Consider the following 23,637-nt stretch of genomic DNA (forward strand, 5'->3'; position numbering starts at 1 on the left):
TCCTTGCACTGATTCCCAATATAAACAAGCACTGGCAAAGCCAACCTAACACCTGTTGCCTATAGCGGGCCTGCTCCTTCTGTCCCCCCACCCCCCTCCCACCCCATAGCCCTGCTCGTTCAGTCTCTCTTTCACAACTCTGCTCCTTCATCCCGGGGAGACCGCCTCATCATTCCTCCTCCGGCAGTCCTGTTCATCACACCATCACAGCCCTTCTCCTCTCGCGCTGGGGAGAAATGCCCACCCTCTTGTTCACAGCCCAGGCTCATCGCTGTGTTCCCTTTCTTTCTTTCCTCTCGCTAGTCGTGCCCCTGCGCCTCTCCTTCTTGGACGCCTACCAATCCTCACCCCATCACGGATACGCTCTTCATAAATCTCCTCAGAACGCCGCTTATCTCCCTCGTGCTCCTCCCTCCCCTCTCGCGCAGTGCTCCTCCTCCTCTCTCTCTCTCTCTCTCTCTCACAGCCCCGCCCAGGGGAGGAGCTCTGCCGCGATGGGATTGGAGGGGGCGGGGCGATCCCCGCAGAGGCACATCTCTTGAGCCTTCAGATCCTGGACAGCCTTCTCCCCTGTGGATAACAGGCTCGCGGACCTTTCCGCCCCGGGGGACCCACAGGATCACCCCTGCCCTATTCTTCCATTTCCTCTGGATGTGGGGGCTCGGACCTGCCCCGGATCCCGGCGGCTCCTGCGACAGGCACACCGGGGATGATGAGAGTGGCTCTGTAGAACCAGGTAGGTACTGGGGTTTTGGGTGAGTGACAGCGAGCGGCTGCCATCCTCCCCGTGGCAGGGCACGGGGGATGCTGCAGCGGCTGCCGCTGCGGACTTAGAATGGTGGTCCGGGCTGGGGGGTGGGCGCGCGCTGCACGGGCTATGTTCCCACGGGGGTCCGTGAATGGTCGCTTTTACTATATGGTTCAGATGGGGGCAAAGGTGTGGTGGTCAGCTGCTGGTCCACGGCCACGATCGATAAGGCCATTCATAGAGGTTGCCATAGGCCAGGCAGGGGCATTGCTGTAACGTTAAATGTTATGTTTAAAAGATCACTGAAACCGAATTGCCTCTATTACACAGCGCGTAAATGGCAGTAGAAGGGGCGATCACTAAGCGGCCGCGCGGGCACATGTTAGATGCAGTGGTGTTACAGCAGGCGGCGAACTGGAGCCATGGTAAGGGGGGTTTGGATGGTCGGATTAAAGGTTAGGCCGGTCTGTTGCTGCACTGCAGTGCGTGAAGTGGGCATGAACAGGGGCATGGCCAGGTTACACTGAGGAGTACAACGAGACGCGTGCCATGTGAGTGACAGAAAACGTGCTGTCACGGGGTTAGGGCCAGTTGTTGGTTTTACTGCGCTATGCCATAGTGTGGGGGCGCACGCTAGAGCCAAGCCAAGCACTTCTGTTGCAGGCGTCTGGCGCTGCACCGCGTGAAAGGGTGGGAGCCGCGGTGGCACCGGTGCAGGGAGCTGCGGTGGTCGCGGTCCTTGTGTCGCCCATGGCCAGAGTCCAGAGCAAGCGAGACGTGGTTGTAGAAAGACCAGACATTGGTATTATGGATACGAGCCCAGCGCCCACTGCCTCCCAGGCTCGCCTCTCGCCCCAGAGGCATCTGTTGTCACTGCTGGGGTGAATGGGAGTAAGGGCCAGGGTGGGCCAAATTTGGGGCCGGGTTATGGGTGCAATAACAGCGTGCTGCCGTTTATGTTAGGGACATCACATAGTTTACACCAAAAATATAAAACACCCTCTCTTACCACATGGCTATATTGTGTGGGTGCACCGCTAGGTAATGCCTGCCTCGCCAGGCAAAAGTGGGCCCACAGAGGAATGTCTTGGGGGTTGGTGTCTACTGTGTCGTGATGTTGTAAGAGGTTATTTTATTGTACACGACAGACCAACACTCTCTTTGCCCCTAGCCTCCAGTGTCCAGGTACCACCACAATCCAAGTGCCCCTTTAATCCCTTCATTCGGGTGGACCCCCTAAAGCCCATCAGATGGGGACCATCTATTAGTAAAGCAAGCCCTGGGCAAGGTACCATGGCCATCAGATGGCGCTGTGCGATGTGGTGGGCTATTCACTAGGCAGACTCTGGGGTCCCGAACGATGACATTGGGGTGTTACAGGCTTATACTCGTATTCATCATTTTTTTGGTAGCAGCCAATGTCACTCCCAACATTCTAGCTTCAGGTATGGGCTGGATTGGATTGTTTTTCTCAAAGTGGTCCCCTATTACTCAGCGTGAGCAAGCTCAATCATCTAGGGTTTAGGGGGTTCTCCCGCAGGAACATTTGGAAAAATGGGTCGAAATAGTGTACTTTAAAGGACATTTGCCCCTATATAGGATTAGTAGAGATAAACATAAAACATGACATATAACATGTGTTAACACGAACAACAAATTGCAAAGCTTTAAAAGAAATGATTTATTTCAAAGGGATGTGGGGAATGGCGGCAAGGGGGTGGGGTGCATGGGAGAGAGATATGTGGAGCAGAAAACCACAACCAAAGAAGCCCATGGTGCAGTAGGCCACTGGAAAATCTCCAGAGTTACCGGTTGGTCAGTCCTGCACTGCCTTGCTTCTTCTCCTCCTTGATGGTTATATTTCTTTCTATTAGGTGGTGCTAAATCACCACCTTTCAGCCAAAACGATTGCATTTGAGTACAGCTAGGAAGAAATGGGATATGAGGAGGTACCAAAGAGTTCTAATGAAGAACTAGAGGGCCACCATTCCACCAGAAGCTATGTCAGCCCTGTACGACATGCCATGCTGGTGGTAAAACAGGGCACTTTCCATTGTTTCCTATGGCAGTTTTGCCACCAGCATGGCGTCCATGGCTGCTAAATTAATAGAAAATGGCTGCCTCACTTTTTGCTCTTGTAAAGTATGAAATGTTGGCCCTCTAGTTCTTTATTAGAACTCTGTGGGAGGGACACAAAGCTTGTAGGTCTTGTTTAGTTATTTACCCACCCATTGACTGCCCCTGGCCATGCTAATCCCTGTGGCCATTTCCACCCACTTTCTGCCAGTCCCCACCCAGAACACATCCTCCTGGGTCTATTTGAGCTATCTTTACCAAGCCTTACCCTCAAACGTTTTCCTCGAAGTACCTGCCAATGTTTTTCCAAAGCATTTTTCTGACAGTTAATGACTTAATGTCTGATATAAATATGCTACTGGTGTAATAAAATCGTCAACCGAGTCTGCCTTGAGTCACTCGATTAATAAGTACTATTTGTGTCCTTCCCTGAGGTCCTGTTAAAAAGAAGCATTGGCAAAGCCAACAGGTTTGCCTATTGTATTATTATTAGGCAATTGCCAGGCACTGGTATTATATGCCCAGGGTGCTCACACGAGTGCTCAGCTGCTACGCTCGATGGTCACTTAGTACACACACACAAAAGCCATAACCGAGACATGCCAATGCTTGTTTCAAATTGCTGTAGCACGCAAACACGTCCCATACAGACCTTACTCCGCTGTACATACTTTCAAATAGCATATAGTAAATCATGTTGTAGAAACTCATTTATTTTATATTTGGCTCTTTCTGTATTTCAATCAGGTAGAAACTTGTGTTTTAGGGCTTTAGTATATATTTTTAACTGCCATGTTGTTTGTGAAAGGGAACATTGCTAGAATCCATTTTAAGTACTTTTAAACATGTATCTACTTTTATCAAACTGTTAATTTGCAAATCCTGCGTCAGCTAAATTGTGAACATATGCAGGTCCTTTCTGAGGCGGGTCTTGTGCTTAGCAACCCTCCGTTAGCCCGAATTGCGTTTTTTTTCTTAACAAGTTGGGCCACGAACTTCAGTTCCCATCAGGACTGTAGTTCGGGAAAGCATTTGTTTGATTTCAGGCGTGTCAGCGTCGGCGCGTCAGGGTCCAGCAAGTCTGCACATGTCCGTGTGACGCGCCAGCGCTGGCCATGTTGCTCTATGCTGTGGACCTCCAACTACTCCAGGTGAGGGTCGACTTACATCCTACTATCCCCCATCTAGAGGACTTGCCAACTATGCTCTGTTGTGTCTTCCAGGTGGATGGCATTCCGGTTCCTCTCTTGATTAAATACAGGATGTTTCAATACGGAATTGCCTTTCCTCGTTATGCCATCAGGGCTCGCCAGTTACGTATACCCCAACAGCTGGCTCTTTCTGTGTATAGGGGTCTCTGAGTATCCCGCAGATTTGCCACTGAGACTGGGTCTCTGAGTATCCTGCACAGTTGGCACTATGTACATTCACCAGGGCCTACTGCCTACCCAGCCAATTAAAGTTTCCCTTCTTAATACTAGATCATTAGACAAACATGCAGTGGACGTAGGTGAATATTATGTTAACCAACAAATACATATTATGTGTTTAACAGAAACTTGGTTGCAATACTTAAGTGGCCCTCACATTCTCTTAGCTACACGTCCAGGATATACGTTTTATGGTCAGAATCGGGATACAGGAAAAGGTGGAGGAGTTTCTACATTGGTCAGGAGGACTTGCATTTTTTCAGACCTCTATCAGTTGTAATGACTGTGAAATTATGCTGATTAAAGTTACTCCCACTCCTAATAACTGTTTGAACATTATTCTTCTCTATCGACCTCCAAGGGATATGCCTCTTTTTACTGATGACCTATTGGAATTGCTCTCCTCTTTTAATAAATCAAATGCTGCTACCGTGGTATTGGGTGATTTTAATAGATGATATAATGATGCACAGGATTCTGACGCATCTAGTTTGGCTCAACAGCTCATTGCAAATAACTTGATAATTCATAGAAAAGAGCCTACACATACGCGTGACAACACCCTTGATTGGTTAGTCAGTAAGAACCTTGATATAACACCCCTGATCATTAGTCTGTGTATCTGGTCTGACCATTTCTTGTATTGTTTGACTTCAACCTTCCCACCTTATCAAGGGATAAGAAAAAACCTTTGAAGAAGGTGTGCAATAGACATTTTAACAAAATTACTCAGGAAGACTTAGCTATGAGCTCAGCTAATGTCATGAAAACAACATTTGACCTTGACTCCCCTGAATTGCTGGTAGCAAGAATTGACACCAAGATAGTGTCTAAACTTGATCAGCTATCTCCTAATAAAACTAAGATTATTAGAGCTAAATCAACTAACCATGAATGGTTTAATGCAGCATTGAATAGCCGTAAGAAAGAAAAACGTAAAGCAGAAAGAACCTGGGAAAATACTACGCAGATGAATAAGGATGCTTGGAAAGGCTTGGAGAAAAAATACCATGCAGAAATTATTCTGGCCAAGAGAAATCACTATGATTCTCAAATTTCTAGAGCTAAACACGATTCTGAGAAACTATTTGAGATCCTTAAGAGAATTAGAAAAACCAAAAGCTATGTCAGGCGTTAGTCCACCTTCTAATTCTGATTGTGCTGATATCCAGAAGGCGTGTGCAGATAAATTATCTAAGGCACACACTAAAATCACTCAAAGTAACGAACAGCTGAATGCTTACACTTCTATGGAAAAGGAGACTCAATGGGATTTGACAGAGCACCCTAGATTCTCATTTAGACCTGTGCATGTCGAAGAAGTAGCTAAGGCCCTGAAATCTATGAGACCATCTACCTGTGCGGGAGAAACTCTTCCTGCTAAAATAATTCTTTGTTATAGTGAACTATTTACCCCTTTCCACAGACACCTGGATAATGCCTCTTTTAGGGCAAATAGAGTTCCATGCTCCCTTAAAAGGGTGTCAGTGACTCCGTTCATAACAAAATCAGGCGTGGATCCTAAAGATTATTTTAATCTAAGACCTATTTCGAATGCCCCTTTTCTCCTGAAAGCTATTGACAAGGTTGCCACGGCTCAGTTTCAGGAACATCTTGAAAAAACACAGTCTTTGCAATGGAGGCAATCCGGTTTTAGAGCCCATCATGACACTGAATGTGCACTCATGTACTTATATACGGAGATGCTCTTTCTCGTTGATAAGGCCAAGGTGGGGCTGCTGATATTATGAGACCTTTCAGCAGCCTTCGACTTAGTGGTTCACGGAAAACTTGCGATGAGGCTGAAGTCAGTTGGTGGATGTATAGAGGTAGCAGCCACCTGGATTGTGTCTTTTCTTGATAAAAGAACTTCCAGAGTGGTCTACGATGATGCCTGCTCCTCGTATGAAGTTCTGAGGTGTGGGGTTCTGCAGGGTTCCTGTCTGTAGCCATCCCTTTTTAATGTCTATTGTCAACCCTTACGTGCCTTACTTGAAAGACTTGGTGTCCACTTCTCTAACTACGCTGATGATACTCAGCTGGTTTTAGAATTAAGTGGCACTTACGAAACGGACATTAAGAAAGTAACACACATTTATGAAGAAATCCAAAATTGGATGACACATAACGATATGTGTTTGAATGCTGCAAAAACTGAGCTTTTTCTCTTTGGATCATCTTAGGCAAGAGGGAAGCTTGGGGCTTCGTATGCCGACTTTTCTATTGATAATCACTATATTCTTTCCTCCCCTAAGGTGAAAACTCTGGGGATTACTTTTGAAGCCTCAGCTCAGAGGCCCACATTGAAAACACTGTGAATAAAACTCAGTATCATCTGAGACTGTTGCGTTTGGTAAAGCCATATATCTCAGAAACCAACTGAGAAACTCTCATCAGGGCTATGATCATGCCCAGAATTGATTATTGTAGCGCCCTTCATATGGGCAGAACTCAGGGGTGTTGCTAGCTCTGGAAAAGACCCGGGGCTATCCTAATGTCGGAATTGTGGGGACTGGGGGCTAGGTAGCCTTTTGGTTGTAGCTCTTGAGATTCTATCCGGGCTACAACCAAAAGACCAGGGGCTATAGCCCCGTTAGCCCCCCCTAGCAAAGCCTCTGGGTGCAAGACAAAAGTAGTCTAGGTCTTCTTCAAGTTCTGCAAAATTATGCAGTCCGTTTGGTAAAAATATGTGAACAGACGGAGCATTGGAAAACCTTCATTGGCTTCCGGTGAAGGCTAGGACCCACATTAAGGCCTTAACCATCATGCAAAAGTGCTGTTATGGACAGGCGCCTAGATACTCTAACAAACGGATGAAAATACACGCTGCCAAAAGAACCACTAGACTTTGTGAGGAAGCACGCATGATTGTTCCATGCAGCAAACGGGTCAGAGGTGTGGGAGATCCTTCCCAGTTCAGGCATCAACGGCATGGAACAAACTCCCAAAGGATTTACGTGCTGAAACAAATTTGTTAAACTTTAGAAAACGTCTAAAAACTTCCCTTTTCAAATAAGCTTCTCTTCTTTCTTTTTCTTCTGCGCCCTGATGGCTGCGGGCTCTGGCGCGATACAAATGGATAATAAATAAATAAATAATACAAGACACACTCGTGGCCAGGAAAAAACAAACCCATCCAAAACAAAAACCCACCCGTGTTTTTTTTCCTTGTGTCACTTCCTTCCCCAGCAGGAAGTATACCATGTATCAAGCTACACAGAGACATAACACGGTGCGATGTGCAACGGGTGTAACTGACCTGCAGACGTTGGTGCCGCTTTATTGAAAGTGTTTTCATCATAATCAAGGTGAAGTTGCAGCTGCGGTCATCTTGTGTTTGTGGGATGATCTAAAACACTCAAAGCGGCTAGGTGGATCAACAGGGCAACACGCTGTAAATATTGCACAGAATTATAAACAATGCATCAGAATGTTGGTCGGTATTGTCTCAGTTCCCTTTACCAATATCCCCTTGCCAGGGGTGTTGCTAGGTTTGTAAAAGATCCCGGGCTACGCTAATGTCGGGACTGTCGGGACTCGGGGCTAGCTAAAAGCTAGCCTTTTGGTTATAACCCCATAGCTTCTATCCCGGGCTACAACCAAAAGATCTGGGGCTATGGCCCCCGAAGCCCACCCCCCCCATAGCAATGCCTCTGCCCCTTGCCCTCAACTGGCTCTCTCTGAAGGGCGTGCACCCAACTAGGGGGCTGCTGCTATGCGCCTGGTTCCGATTGTACAGTGTTTTTGGTTGAAGCGCTCTGTCCTTCTTCTAATAAACACAAAAAGCAACGGAAGTTTTTAACGGAGGCGCGACTGGTTGGACAGCGGTGACCCAGGGGAGTCTTCGGACTTGGGGCACAGCGGCTGCAGCACAGGCATGCGCTATTGAGCTTTATTAAGCACAGAAGTGCTGTCTTCGCTCAGTGGCACGTGGAGGTTTTTTCGTGCATTAATAACGAGGCATCGCTTATTGACTGAGCGCTGGCAGTGGATGGTGTGATCAAGCAGGGCCCGGCGCGTGGCTTCGCTCTGGGAAGGGCCAGGCCCTCTGGGAGTTGCACGCCGCCAGGAACTGTCAGGCTCCCAGCGTAGCCACCGAGGAAGCCAAACCCCCTCCCCCTACCCCCCCCCCCCCCCCGCAGTGCCTCTGGGGTTTCTCGGCCAGGGTAAGCAGCCATGGCATTACATGTGCACCCCCAGCTTCCTGCCATGCCCCCATGGGGTGTGCTCCCTTGTTCTTCCTGCTGAGGAGCGAGAACCAGTGAAATTAGCTTCTTTACTTTAGAGAGATGTCTCTTGCTCACCAGTGAGTCAGTGGATTTTTAATAATCCGCCCCTCCTCCCCAGCCCCATTCGGCTACACCAAAATGTCTGCACCCGTTCTGCATGAGCTACTGCTGTCTCTTTGGGGTCTTTCCTTATTAATTTGGAATAGCCCCTTGTTCCGATACTCTATCGATCCCTCACGCTCTCCTCCTGTCAGGGACTGGGACAGGTAGTGCTCTCCTGGAGGGGGGAGGGGGCACGCACGAGTGGGGATCTGCTCGTGATGTGGCATCCTTCAGCAATCCAGGGCTGTCTCGACTGCTGGTTCGCTGCTCAGCAAGCGAGAGCTACAGCTGTCTCTTGCCGGGGCCAGGGCCGGATTCTCCATTAGGCCAAGTAGACACCAGCCTATGGACCCCACTCCTTTTAGGGGCCCCGCGACAAAGGATCAAAATAAAGCATGGCAGGAAATGAAGAACGTATTAGGAGATCATTTGCTAGGGAGGTTAGAGGGAGGGGGGGACATTTCGACTGCTTAGGGGACTCCACAGGGTTTTATCCAGCACTGACTAGGGCTTCCTTTGATGTCTCAACTAATGGTTTGAAGTTCTACTATAAGAGAGAGTTGTGGATGCTCTCTCTTACTTTCGGCGCTCTCATTCCAAGGAGGTTTGAGTGGCTGTCTCCTGCATGTGGATTGGTGTTCTCCTGAAAGGAAGCAGTGGGGTAGCTGTACCCTACTACTGGTTCTGTATTCTCCCACAAGGAAGGGCTACATTGGATGTTTCCTAGTTGTACTTTGGTAATCAAGACGAGGGGGCAATGGAGCCTGTCTGCTACTTTAGTCCTGGTATGCTGGAGGCCAAGGATAGGGTGGCTGCTGACTCCTCCCTAGCGTCTAGCATGCCAAGCCACAAGTAAAACAGTCACCCTAGCGTCTAGCATGCCAAGCCACAAGTAAAACAGTCATCCTATCCCTAGCATCTAGCATGCCAAGCCACAAGTAAAACAGTCACCCTATCCCTAGCGTCTAGCATGCCAAGCCACAAGTAAAACAGTCACCCTATCCCTAGCGGCTAGCATGCCAAGCCACAAGTAAAACAGTCACCCTAGCGTCTAGCATGCCAAGCCACAAGTAAAACAGTCATCCTATCCTTAGCATCTAGCATGCCAAGCCACAAGTAAAACACAGTCACCCTATCCCTAGCTTCTAGGATGCCAAGCCACAGGTAAAACACAGTCACCCTATCCGTAGCGTCTGGCATGCCAAGCCACAAGTAAAACACAGTCGCCCTATCGCTAGCGTCTAGCATTGCCAAGCCGCAAGTAAAACACAGTCGCCCTATCGCTAGCGTCTAGCATGCCAAGCCACAAGAAAAACACAGTCACCCTAACCCTAGCGTCTAGAATGCCAAGCCACAAGTACAACACAGTCGACCTATCCCTAGGGTTTAGCATGCCAAGCCACAAGTAAAACAAAGTCACCCTATCCCTGGCTTCTAGCATGCCAAGCCACAGGTAAAACACAGTTGCCCTATCGTTAGCGTCTAGCATTGCCAAGCCGCAAGTAAAATACAGTCACCCTATCGCTAGCGTCTAGCATGCCACGCCACAAGTAAAACACAGTCACCCTATCCCTAGCTTCTAGCATGCCAAGCCAAAGGTGAAACACAGTTGCCCTATCACTAGCGTCTAGCATTGCCAAGCCGCAAGTAAACACAGTCACCCTATCGCTAGCGTCTAGCATGCCAAGCCACAAGTAAAACACAGTCACCCTATCCCTAGCTTCTAGCATGCCAAGCCACAAGTAAAACAGTCACCCTATCGCTAGCGTCTAGCATGCCAAGCCACAAGTAAAACAGTCATCCTATCCGTAGCGTCTAGCATGCCAAGCCACAGGTAAAACAGTCACCCTATCCCTAGCCTCTAGAATGCCAAGCCACAAGTAAAACAGTCACCCAATTTCTAGCCTCTAGCATGCCAAGCCACAAGTAAAACACAGTCACCCTATCCCAAGCGTCTAGCATGCTAAGCCACAAGAAAAACACAGTCACCCTATCCCTAGCGTCTAGCATGCCAAGCCACAAGTAAAACACAGTCACCCTATCCCTAGGGTCTAGCATGCCAAGCCACAAGTAAAACACAGTCACCCTATCCCTAGCTTCTAGCATGCCAAGCCACAGGTAAAACACAGTCACCCTATCGCTAGCATCTAGCATTGCCAAGCCGCAAGTAAAACACAGTCACCCTATTGCTAGCATATAGCATGCCAAGCCACAAGTAAAACACAGTCACCCTATCCCTAGCGTCTTGCATGCCAAGCCACAATTAAAACACAGTCACCCTATCCCTAGCATCTAGCGTGCCAAGCCACAAGTAAAACAGTCACCCTATCGCTAGCGTCTAGCATGCCAAGCCACAAGTAAAACACAGTCACCCTATCCCTAGTGCCTAGCATGCCAAGCCACAAGTAAAACAGTCACCCTATCTCTAGCCTCTAGCATGCCAAGCCACAAGCAAATCAGTCACCCAATTTCTAGCCTCTAGCATGCCAAGCCACAAGTAAAACACAGTCGCCCTATCCCTAGCGTCTAGCATGCCAAGCCACAGGTAAAACACAGTCGCTCTATCCCTAGCGTCTAGCATGCCAAGCCACAGGTAAAACACAGTCGCCCTATCGCTAGCGTCTAGCATGCCAAGCCACAGGTAAAACACAGTCGCTCTATCCCTAGCGTCTAGCATGCCAAGCCACAGGTAAAACACAGTCACCCTATCGCTAGCGTCTAGCATGCCAAGCCACAAGTAAAACACAGACACCCTGTGGCTAGCGTATAGCATGCCAAGCCACAAGTAAAACAGTCATCCTATCCCTAGCGCCTAGCATGCCAAGCCACAAGTAAAACACAGTCGCCCTATCCCTAGCGTCTAGCATGTCAAGCCACAACAAAGTCAATCACCTTAGCCATCCATCACAGCTAGAAGATGGAGACCAAGCCACAAGTAGGAGACCCTTGTCTAGCCGCTAGCCCTCTCTCCCTGGATACCAAGCCACAAGTACTGGCAACTACCCTAGCCTCACTGAAAGGAGAGCAACCATGGGTGCCAGGTTCTCTAGCCATCACGTCTAGGAGGCCAAGCCCCAAGTAGGAGTTGGCCACCCTATCCCTGGCCTGTTGCATATCAAAGCACAAGGAAAAGCCAGTCCCGTCCCTGCCGACTAGCATACGACACTGCCACCCTATCCCCAGTGTCTCGCTGTCTCCTGCTTGTAGCTTGGCCTCCTAGGTGTGCTGGCTAGGGGGGTTGGGGCTGCATTGCCCTGGCGGGGTGGCGCCCTGCTATCGAGAACCGGGCTGGCATTCTCCTGCTGAAAGTCTGAGGTTCTCCTGGAAGTGGAGGCTGCAGTCCGCGTCCTTCTCATTCCTCTCGGACCCTCGCCCAAGAGGATAGTAGCCATTAGGCGACCATCACTACTCCATTGCTTTTTTATGAGTGTACCCATAGCGCCACGTTGGCCCATAAAATAAAAAATGTACACCAACATTGGAAAAGTCACTCACCAAGGAGATGATTTGGCGATATAAGAAAACATGCCAGAAAGATATCATAGTAAAGTGAGCTCCTGCCGGAGGGATCTTGTGCGGAGCACGGGATGCGCAAAAGCCTCTCATCCTCCCACGGTCGATAAACGGGCGCCAGTGACTTGGGTAATAATGAGACGTGCTATTTAAAGTAGCAAGAAACAAATGAGGTGTGGGTTTCCCGTAAACTCCCGAAAACCTGTCTCTTCACACAGGGTACCACTGTCTCCCCCGCTACACCTTTCCAGAGGCCTAAAAAAAACGTTGATCGTATAACGTGTCATGTAATAGCGCGTTGATGCCTACGGCTTCAGTGCGCTCTATAAATGTATAAATAAATAAGTGCCAAGCAACGTGCAAGCCGGATCCTATCTGCTTTCTCGGGCATTGTTCTGCGGTCCTGAGATGCCGAAAAGAGGGGGGAGTGCGGAATGCAACACGTGTCGGCTGATTATCAGGAGTTTTGCAGGGGAGTCGGTGGCAGGCAGAGACTGCAAGGGGTGCTGGAATGTGTCCGGGTCACCCAGATTAACCTCTGGCTTTAAGCGAGGTGCCGGCGATGGCACCACAGGCCCCCGAGTGCACCCACCCCCAAGGCGGGTTAGGCGGTAAGCACAGAGCTCCCAAGTGGACTGTTGTGCGGTGCCAGTGGCTCAGGCAGCCCTGGCATCGGGGCCTACATACGAGTTGTTGTTGCAACTCGACGATCCACCTTTCGCCCAGCACAGAATGATGAACATGTGGGTTGGTTCGGGCAGCACTGGAAGCTGCAACTGACAGGCTGCAGACACAGCGCTTAGAGACGGTTTCCCATTGCTATGCGCTATATAAGTGCACTAGCCCTTCAGGTCACAATTTTGGCAGAGGGAATCGCAAATAATTCCATGCTTGATAATGTGGAAGCCGGGCTGTATTTTTGTAGGTGATAATACTTCAATTCTTAAAACTTTAGAGGTCAAATTGGTTCAGTTCACTTAAAAGAAGGAATTCAATATTTGGGTAAGGACCAGTACAATTGCCTCCCCTTCTTATGTTCATGGCTGGGAAGAACATGTTTGGCAAAGTGTCAATTGGATTTCTAAGATAACAATCTGCCATCTGGCCACAGTGAAAGTGTCACTTGTATTTCACTTAGGCTAACACCAGCATTACATGCTATTAGCGACGCAGAAAAGTCACTCGCCCCTTCAGTTCTCTACATGCACACAGCGCTCCATTTCTTACTCGCCAAGAGTCCGTTATCACTCGCCATTGGCTGGTGGCGAGTCGTCATTGTCAGCCCTGGCATTGGTGTTGTAAGACTACTCCCGAGGCTCGGCAATTGAAAGTCATGTTTTACTCAAGGCAATCTATGGAAACGTATGACTTCCTGCCTCCCATTTATTGGACAGTTTTTGGCTTGTTCCGGTCTTAAAATCGTCAAAAAATGGCCGAATTGCAGCAGAAACACGCATCGCTGCAGCACGGCCAGTTAGGCCCAGATGGGTGCAGCAGGCGCTAAACCCACCGAGCTAGTCACTCTTCTGTAAAGATGCCCTCCTGTGGACTGGCAGTTGGGGTTTGGTCTCGTGAATTGCAGCTAATTTGGTTGAGTGTGTTGCTTAGCCTTGAAGACAAAACCATTAACACAAAAATGGAAGCACTTCATTCCCAGCTGCTCCCAAGTGTTCCCTGTGCGTGTGTGTATTTAAAAGTCAAACAGATGGGCCTACCAAGCGGGGCCCGTGGAGTACTCCAAATACTGTTGTTTGTATTTTCATCGTGAAAGAGAAGGGGCCGGCGTCCTGCTGCTGGGAGTAGGGACCCAGAGAAAGCGGGAAGCAGGGTGCCAGGAGGGAGTGGGGTAGGTGGCTATGTCCTGAGTAGAGAATCGATCGATTTATTGCATAGGTCAGAACCTGGCGACCGCTAATATAAAGAGAATCAGAGCATATATAAGAGGCCTATGTGGAAAACAAACAGGCGACTGCTGATATATAGGCTGCCGGTAAGGGAGAGAACTACAGCATATATAAGCTGCTTATGGGGAAAACAAACAGGCGACTGCTGATATATAGGCTGCCGGTAAGGGAGAGAACTACAGCATATATAAGCTGCTTATGGGGAAAACAAACACGCGACTGCTGATATATAGGCTGCCCGTAAGGGAGAGAACTACATCATATATAAGCTGCTTATGGGGAAAACAAACACGCGACTGCTGATATATAGGCTGCCCGTAAGGGAGAGAACTACATCATATATAAGCTGCTTATGGGGAAAACAAACAGGCGACTGCTGATATATAGGCTGCCCGTAAGGCAGAGAACTACATCATATATAAGCGGCTTATGGGGAAAACAAACAGGCGACTGCTGATATATAGGCTGCCGGTAAGGGAGAGAACTACATCATATATAAGCGGCTTATGGGGAAAACAAACAGGAGACTGGTGATATATAGGCTGCCGATAAGGGAGAGAACCAGACCATGTATGGTTTTCGTTGCTTTCTTGGTCCTGTGTTCTCTGTTTCGTTTTCATCGTGTATCTGTTTTGGTGCGCCCTGAGGTCTGCGGGCTACCGCGCCTCATAAATAAATACATTAAATAAATAAATATAGAAGCTGCTTGTTCAACAAATAACCAGAAGACTGCTAAATTGCAGGCTGCTCGTAAGAGAGAGAGTCAGGCAACTGCTAATAACAGACTAGGGTTATGCAAGAGAATCAAGTTAGCGATTATATGCAGGCAACCTGTGAGGAAGAGGGACGATCTCTTTCTAACATACAGCCTGCTCGTACGCGGGAGAACCACAAGGCTGCTAATATACAGGCTACACGCAAGTGAGAGAAACACGTGATTGCCGCTATACAGGCTGTTCGCAAAAGTGAGACCCACAGCATATAGAAGCTGCTCATGGGAAAAGCAGATGGGAGACTTCTACTATGTAGGCTGCTTATTAGGGTGTGAAACGGGAGGCCGCTGCTCTACAGGCTGTTTTTGAGAACGGGCACTAAGAGGATGTTAATGCACATGCTCCTTGTTAAAGTCAACATGTTAACTTACCCTATGTGTGCTGCTTGTAATGAAGGGGAATGAGCAACTTCTAACATACAGGCCATTGATTCCTGGGGAACAGAAGCATGCGTCTACTAATAAACAGAGAGTACTCCTAAGGGGAAAAGAAGACTACTGAGAGCACATGATCTGTCTTTAGGAAGGAGACCCAGGAGACTGCTACCATGCAGGCTGTTCATAAGGCAGAGAAGAGGCCGCCGCTCTACAGGCTCCCCTGTCTGGCCCCTGCATACCTTCCCGTATGCAGGGGCTATTACGCTGCAGTGATCATTTTACCACTCCCAAACTGTATGCTATAAACATTGCATAGATGAGAACACTGCAGACCCTGCTACCATACGGGCTCTTAGCAAGTCGGGGTATTAATAGACTGCTACTATACAGGCTGTTTACAAGGTGGGATCTAAAGGGCTGCTACTTTACAGAGTGTTTACAAGGTGGGAACGAATGGATTGCTACTATACAGGCTGTTTACAAGGTGGGAACTAAAGGGCTGCTACTTTACAGACTGTTTACAAGGTGGGAACGAATGGATTGCTACTATACAGGCTGTTTACAAGGTGGGAACTAAAGGGCTGCTACTGTACAGACTGTTTACAAGGTGGGAACTAAGGGATTGCTACTATACAGGCTGTATACAAGGTGGAAACTAAGGGGCTGCTACTGTACAGACTGTTTACAAGGTGGGACTAAGGGATTGCTACTATACAGGCTGTATTCAAGGTGGGAACTAAGGGGCTGCTACTGTACAGACTGATACAAGGTGGGAACTAAGGGATTGCTACTATAAACACTGCTTACATGGTGGGAACTAAGGGGCTGCTACTGTACAGACTGTTTACAAGGTGGGAACTAATCGATTGCCACTATAAAGGCTGTTTACAGAATGGGAACTAAGGGGCTGCTACTGAAAAGACTGTTTACAAGGTGGGAACTAAGGGATTACTACTATAAAGGTTGTTTACAAGGTGGGAACTAAGGGGCTGATCCTGTACAGACTGTTTACAAGGTGGGCACTAAGGGGCTGCTACTGTGCAGACTGTTTACAAGGTGGGAACTAATCGATTGCTACTATAAAGGCTGTTTACAGAATGGGAACTAAGGGGCTGCTACTGAACAGACTGTTTAAAAGATGGGAACTAAGGGATTACTACTATAAAGGTTGTTTACAAGGTGGGAACTAAGGGGCTGATCCTGTACAGACTGTTTACAAGGTGGGCACTAAGGGGCTGCTACTGTACAGGCTGTATACAAGGTGGGAACTAAGGGGTTGCTACTATAAAGGCTGTATACAAGGTGGGAACTATGGGGCTGCTCCTGTACATACGGTTTAAAAGTTGGGAACTAAGGGATTGCTACTATAAAGGTTGTTTACAAGGTGGGCACGAAGGTGCTGCTACTGTACAGACTGTTTAAAAGGTGGGCACTAAGGGGTTGCTACTGTACAGGCTGTATACAATGTGGGAACTAAGGGGCTGTTACTGTACAGACTGTTTACAAGGTGGCAACGAATGGATTCCTACTCTAAAGGCTGTTTACAAGATGGGAACTAAGGGGCTGCTACTGAACAGACTATTTACAAGGTGGCAACGAAGGGATTGCTACTATAGAGCCTGCTTACAAGGTGGGAACTAAGGATCTGCTACTGTACACACTGTTTACATGGTGAGAACTAAGGGATTTCTAATATACCGACTGCATAAAAGGTGGGAACTAAGGGGCTGCTACTTACTGTACAGACTGTTTACAAGGTGGGAACTAAAGGACTGCTACTATAAAGGCTATTTACAGAATGGGAACTAAGAGGATGCTACTGTACAAGCTGTTTACAAGGTGGGAACTAATGGACCGCTACTATAAAGGCTATTTACCGAATGCAAACTAAGAGGATGCTACTGTGCAGACTGTTTACGAGGTGGGAACTAAGGGATTGCTACTATAAAGGCTGTATGCAAGGTGGGAACTATGGGGCTGCTCATGTACAGACTGTTTACAAGGTGGCAACTAAGGGGTTGCTAGTATAAAGCTGCTTACAAGGTGGGAAGTAAGGGGCTGCTACTGTACACACTGTTTACACTGTGAGAACTAGGGGACTCCTAATAAACAGGCTGCATAAAAGGTGGGAACTAAGGGCCTGCTACTTACTGTACAGACTGTTTACAAGGTGGGAACTAAAGGACTGCTACTATAAAGGCTATTTACAGAATGGGAACTAAGAGGATACTACTGTACAGACTGTTTACAAGGTGGGAACTAATGGACTGCTACTATAAAGGCTATTTACTGAATGCAAACTAAGAGGATGCTACTGTACAGACTGTTTACGAGGTGGGAACTAAGGGATTGCTACTATAAAGGCTGTATGCAAGGTGGGAACTATGGGGCTGCTCATGTACAGACTGTTTACAAGGTGGCAACTAAGGGGTTGCTAGTATAAAGCCTGCTTACAAGGTGGGAAGTAAGGGGCTGCTACTGTACACACTGTTTACACTGTGAGAACTAGGGGATTCCTAATAAACAGGCTGCATAAAAGGTGGGAACTAAGGGCCTGCTACTATAAAGGCTATTTACAGAATAGGAACTAAGAGGATACTACTGTACAGACTGTTTACAAGGTGGGAACAAAGGGATTGCTACTATGAAGGTTGTTTACAAGGTGGGAACTAACGGGCTGCTACTGAACAGACTGTTCACAAGGTGGGAACTATGGGGCTGCTACTGAACAGACTGTTTACAAGGGGGGAACTAAGGGGCTGCTACTGAACAGACTGTTTACAAGGTGGGCACTAAGGGGCTGCTACTGTACAGGCTGTATAGAAGGTGGGAACTAAGGGGCTGCTACTGTACAGAGTGTTTACAAGGTGGGCACTAAGGGGCTGCTACTGTCAGGCTGTATACAAGGTGGGAACTAAGGGGCTGCTACTGTGCAGACTGTTTACAAGGTGGTAACTAATGGATTGCTACTATAAAGGCTGTTTACAAGGTGGGAACTAAGGGGGTGCTACTGAACAGACTGTTTACAAGGTTGGAACTAAGGGATTGCTACTAAAAAAAGGCTGTTTACAGAATGGGTACTAAGATGATGCTACTGTACAGACTGTTTACAAGGTGGGAACTAAGGGATTGCTACTATAAAGGCTGTTTACAAGGTGGGCACTAAGGGGCTGCTACTGAACACATAATTTACACGGTGAGAACTAAGGGATTTCTAATATACAAGCTGCATAAAAGGTGGGAACTAAGGGGCTGCTACTTACTGTCCAGACTGTTTACAAGGTGGGAACTAAGGGATTGCTACTATAAAGGATATTTACAGAATGGGAACTAAGAGGATGCTACTATACTGACTGTTTACAATGTGGGAACTAATGGATTGCTACTATAGAGGTTGTTTACAAGGTGCGCACTAAGGGAATGGGGTGCAACTGTACAGCCTGTTTACAAGGTGGACACTAAGGTGCTGCTAGTGTACAGACTGTTTACAAGGTGGGAACTAACGGATTGCTACTAAAAAGACTTTTTACAACAATGGGAACTAAGATGATGCTACTGTACAGACTGTTTACAAGGTGGGAACTAAGGGATTGCTACTATGAAGGTTGTTTACAAGGTGCACACTAAGGGAAGGGGCTGCTACTGTACAGACTGTTTACAAGGTGGACACTAAGGGGTTGCTACTCTACATGCTGTATACAAGGTAGGAACTAAGGGGCTGCTACTGTACGGACTGTTTACAAGGTGGGAACTAATGGATTGCTACTATAAAGGCTGTTTACAAGGTGGGAACTAAGGGGCTGCTACTGAACAGACGGTTTACAGGGTTGGAACTATGGGATTGCTACTAAAAAGGCTGTTAACAAGAATGGGAGCTAAGATGATGCTACTGTACAGACTGTTTACAAGGTGGGAACTAATGGATTGCTTCTATAAAGTATGTTTACAAGGTGTGCACTAAGGGAAGCGGCTGCTACTGTACAGACTGTTTACAAGGTGGACACTAAGGGGCTGCTACTGTACAGGCTGTATACAAGGTGGGAACTAAGGGGCTGCTACTGTACATACTGTTTACAAGTTGGGAACCAATAGATTGCTACTATAAAGGCTTTTTACAAGGGGGGGAACTAGGGGGCTTCTACTGAACAGACTGTTTACAAGTTGGGAACCAATGGATTGCTACTATGAAGGCTGTTTACAAGGTGGACACTAAGAGGCTGCTACTGTACAGACTGTTTACAAGGTGGACACGAAGGGGCTGCTACTGTACAGGCTGTATACAAGGGGGAACTAAGGGGCTGCTACTGTGCAGACTGTTTACAAGGTGGGAACTAAGGGATTGCTACTCTAAAGGCTGTATACAAGGTGGGAACTATGGGGCTGCTACTGTGCAGACTGTTTACAAGGTGGGAACTAATGGATTGCTACTATAAAGGCTGTATACAAGGTGGGAACTAAGGGGCTGCTACTGTGCAGACTGTTTACAAGGTGGGAACTAATGGATTGCTACTATAAAGGCTGTATACAAGGTGGGAACTAAGGGGCTGCTACTGTGCAGCCTGTTTACAAGGTGGGAACTAAGGGGCTGCTACTCTAAAGGCTGTATACAAGGTGGCAACTAATGGATTGCTACTATAAAGGCTGTATACAAGGTGGGAACTAAGGGGCTGCTACTGTGCAGACTGTTTACAAGGTGGGAACTAAGGGATTGCTACTATGAAGGTTGTTTACAAGGTGCACACTAAGGGAAGGGGCTGCTACTGTACAGACTGTTTACAGGGTGGACACTAAGGGGCTGCTACTGTACAGGCTGTATACAAGGGGGAACTAAGGGGCTGCTACTGAACAGACTGTTTACAAGGTGGGAACTAATGGATTGCTACTATAAAGGCTGTATACAAGGTGGGAACTAAGGGGCTGCTACTGTGCAGCCTGTTTACAAGGTGGGAACTAAGGGGCTGCTACTCTAAAGGCTGTATACAAGGTGGCAACTAATGGATTGCTACTATAAAGGCTGTATACAAGGTGGGAACTAAGGGGCTGCTACTGTGCAGACTGTTTACAAGGTGGGAACTAAGGGATTGCTACTATAAAGGCTGTTTACAATGTGGGCACTAAGGGGCTGCTACTGAACACATAATTTACACGGTGAGAACTAAGGGATTTCTAATATACAAGCTGCATAAAAGGTGGGAACTAAGGGGCTGCTACTTACTGTCCAGACTGTTTACAAGGTGGGAACTAAGGGATTGCTACTATAAAGGCTATTTACAGAATGGGAACTAAGAGGATGCTACTGTACTGACTGTTTACAAGGTGGGAACTAATGGATTGCTACTATAGAGGTTGTTTACAAGGTGCGCACTAAGGGAAGGGGCTGCTACTGTACAGACTGTTTACAAGGTGGACACTAAGGGGCTGCTACTGTACAGACTGTTTACAAGGTGGGAACTAACAGATTGCTACTAAAAAGACTTTTTACAACAATGGGAACTAAGATGATGCTACTGTACAGACTGTTTATAAGGTGGGAACTAAGGGATTGCTACTATGAAGGTTGTTTACAAGGTGCACACTAAGGGAAGGGGCTGCTACTGTACAGACTGTTTACAAGGTGGACACTAAGGGGCTGCTACTGTACATGCTGTATACAAGGTAGGAACTAAGGGGCTGCTACTGTACGGACTGTTTACAAGGTGGGAACTAAGGGATTGCTACTATAAAGGTTGTTTACAAGATGGGCACTAGGGTGCTGCTACTGTACAGACTGTTTAAAAGGTGGGCACTAAGGGGTTGCTACTGTACAGGCTGTATACAATGTGGGAACTAAGGGGCTGCTACTGTACAGACTGTTTACAAGGTGGAAACGAATGGATTGCTACTCTAAAGGCTGTTTACAAGGTGGGAACTAAGGGGCTGCTACTGAACAGACTGTTTACAAGGTGGCAACGAAGGGATTGCTACTATAGAGCCTGCTTACAAGGTGGGAACTAAGGGGCTGCTACTGTACACACTGTTTACATGGTGAGAACTAAGGGATTTCTAATATACCGGCTGCATAAAAGGTGGGAACTAAGGGGCTGCTACTTACTGTACAGACTGTTTACAAGCTGGGAACTAAAGGACTGCTACTATAAAGGCTATTTACCGAATGCAAACTAAGAGGATGCTACTGTACAGACTGTTTACGAGGTGGGAACTAAGGGATTGCTACTATAAAGGCTGTATGCAAGGTGGGAACTACGGGGCTGCTCATGTGCAGACTGTTTACAAGGTGGCAACTAAGGGGTTGCTAGTATAAAGCCTGCTTACAAGGTGGGAAGTAAGGGGCTGCTACTGTACACACTGTTTACACTGTGAGAACTAGGGGATTCCTAATAAACAGGCTGCATAAAAGGTGGGAAATAAGGGCCTGCTACTTACTGTACAGACTGTTTACAAGGTGGGAACTAAAGGACTGCTACTATAAAGGCTATTTACAGAATGGGAACTAAGAGGATACTACTGTACAGACTGTTTACAAGGTGGGAACGAAGGGATTGCTACTATGAAGGTTGTTTACAAGGTGGGCACTAAGGGGCTGCTACTGTACAGCCTGTTTACAAGGTGGGAACTAATGGATTGCTACTGAACAGACTGTTTACAAGGGGGGAACTAAGGGGCTGCTACTGAACAGACTGTTTACAAGGTGGGCACTAAGGGGCTGCTACTGTACAGGCTGTATAGAAGGTGGGAACTAAGGGGCTGCTACTGTACAGACTGTTTACAAGGTGGGCACTAAGGGGCTGCTACTGTCAGGCTGTATACAAGGTGGGAACTAAGGGGCTGCTACTGTGCAGACTGTTTACAGGGTGGGAACTAATGGATTGCTACTATAAAGGCTGTTTACAAGGTGGGAACTAAGGGAGTGCTACTGAACAGACTGTTTACAAGGTTGGAACTAAGGGACTGCTACTAAAAAAAGGCTGTTTACAGAATGGGTACTAAGATGATGCTACTGTACAGACTGTTTACAAGGTGGGAACTAAGGGATTGCTACTATAAAGGCTGTTTACCAGGTGGGCACTAAGGGGCTGCTACTGAACACATAATTTACACGGTGAGAACTAAGGGATTTCTAATATACAAGCTGCATAAATGGTGGGAACTAAGGGGCTGCTACTTACTGTCCAGACTGTTTATAAGGTGGGAACTAAGGGATTGCTACTATAAAGGATATTTACAGAATAGGAACTAAGAGGATGCTACTATACTGACTGTTTACAAGGTGGGAACTAATGGATTGCTACTATAGAGGTTGTTTACAAGGTGCGCACTAAGGGAAGGGGGTGCAACTGTACAGCCTGTTTACAAGGTGGACACTAAGGGGCTGCTACTGTACACACTGTTTACAAGGTGGGAACTAACGGATTGCTACTAAAAAGACTTTTTACAACAATGGGAACTAAGATGATGCTACTGTACAGACTGTTTACAAGGTGGGAACTAAGGGATTGCTACTATGAAGGTTGTTTACAAGGTGCGCACTAGGGGAAGGGGGTACAACTGTACAGCCTGTTTACAAGGTGGACACTAAGGGGCTGCTACTGTAGAGGTTGTTTACAAGGTGCGCACTAAGGGAAGGGGGTGCAACTGTACAGCCTGTTTACAAGGTGGACACTAAGGGGCTGCAACTGTACAGACTGTTTACAAGGTGGGAACTAACGGATTGCTACTAAAAAGACTTTTTACAACAATGCGAACTAAGATGATGCTACTGTACAGACTGTTTACAAGGTGGACACTAAGGGGTTGCTACTGTACATGCTGTATACAAGGTAGGAACTAAGGGACTGCTACTGTACGGACTGTTTACAAGGTGGGAACTAATCGATTGCTACTATAAAGGCTGTTTACAGAATGGGAACTAAGGGGCTGCTACTGAACAGACTGTTTACAAGGTGGGAACTAAGGGATTACTACTATAAAGGTTGTTTACAAGGTGGGAACTAAGGGGCTGATCCTGTACAGACTGTTTACAAGGTGGGCACTAAGGGGCTGCTACTGTACAGGCTGTATACAAGGTGGGAACTAAGGGGCTGCTACTGAACAGACTGTTTACAAGGTGGGAACTAAGGGATTGCTACTATAAAGGCTGTATACAAGGTGGGAACTATGGGGCTGCTCCTGTACATACGGTTTAAAAGTTGGGAACTAAGGGATTGCTACTATAAAGGTTGTTTACAAGGTGGGCACTAAGGTGCTGCTACTGTACAGACTGTTTAAAAGGTGGGCACTAAGGGGTTGCTACTGTACAGGCTGTATACAATGTGGGAACTAAGGGGCTGCTACTGTACAGACTGTTTACAAGGTGGGAACGAATGGATTGCTACTCTAAAGGCTGTTTACAAGGTGGGAACTAAGGGGCTGCTACTGAACAGACTGTTTACAAGGTGTCAACGAAGGGATTGCTACTATAGAGCCTGCTTACAAGATGGGAACTAAG

The 23,637-nt window shown here is 47.4% G+C and overlaps 1 protein-coding gene across 3 annotated transcripts in view; it reads left to right on the forward strand.

Moving 5' to 3' along the window:
• The first annotated feature begins 484 nt into the window (after positions 1 to 484).
• The window catches only part of PPP1R16B (protein phosphatase 1 regulatory subunit 16B), a 507,009-nt gene continuing 483,856 nt past the window's right edge, over positions 485 to 23,637 (forward strand). For 2 of the 3 annotated variants that reach the window (XR_011304470.1, XM_069652371.1), the window contains exon 1: positions 485 to 736. The gene's annotated coding sequence lies outside the window, so the exon portion shown is untranslated. The remainder of the gene's footprint in view (positions 737 to 23,637) is intronic. The other variant, XM_069652372.1, reaches the window with a different exon arrangement.

Source organism: Ambystoma mexicanum, chromosome 3p (assembly GCF_040938575.1).
Source record: "Ambystoma mexicanum isolate Mex_15411 chromosome 3p, UKY_AmexF1_1, whole genome shotgun sequence".
Classification (NCBI taxonomy): domain Eukaryota; kingdom Metazoa; phylum Chordata; class Amphibia; order Caudata; family Ambystomatidae; genus Ambystoma; species Ambystoma mexicanum.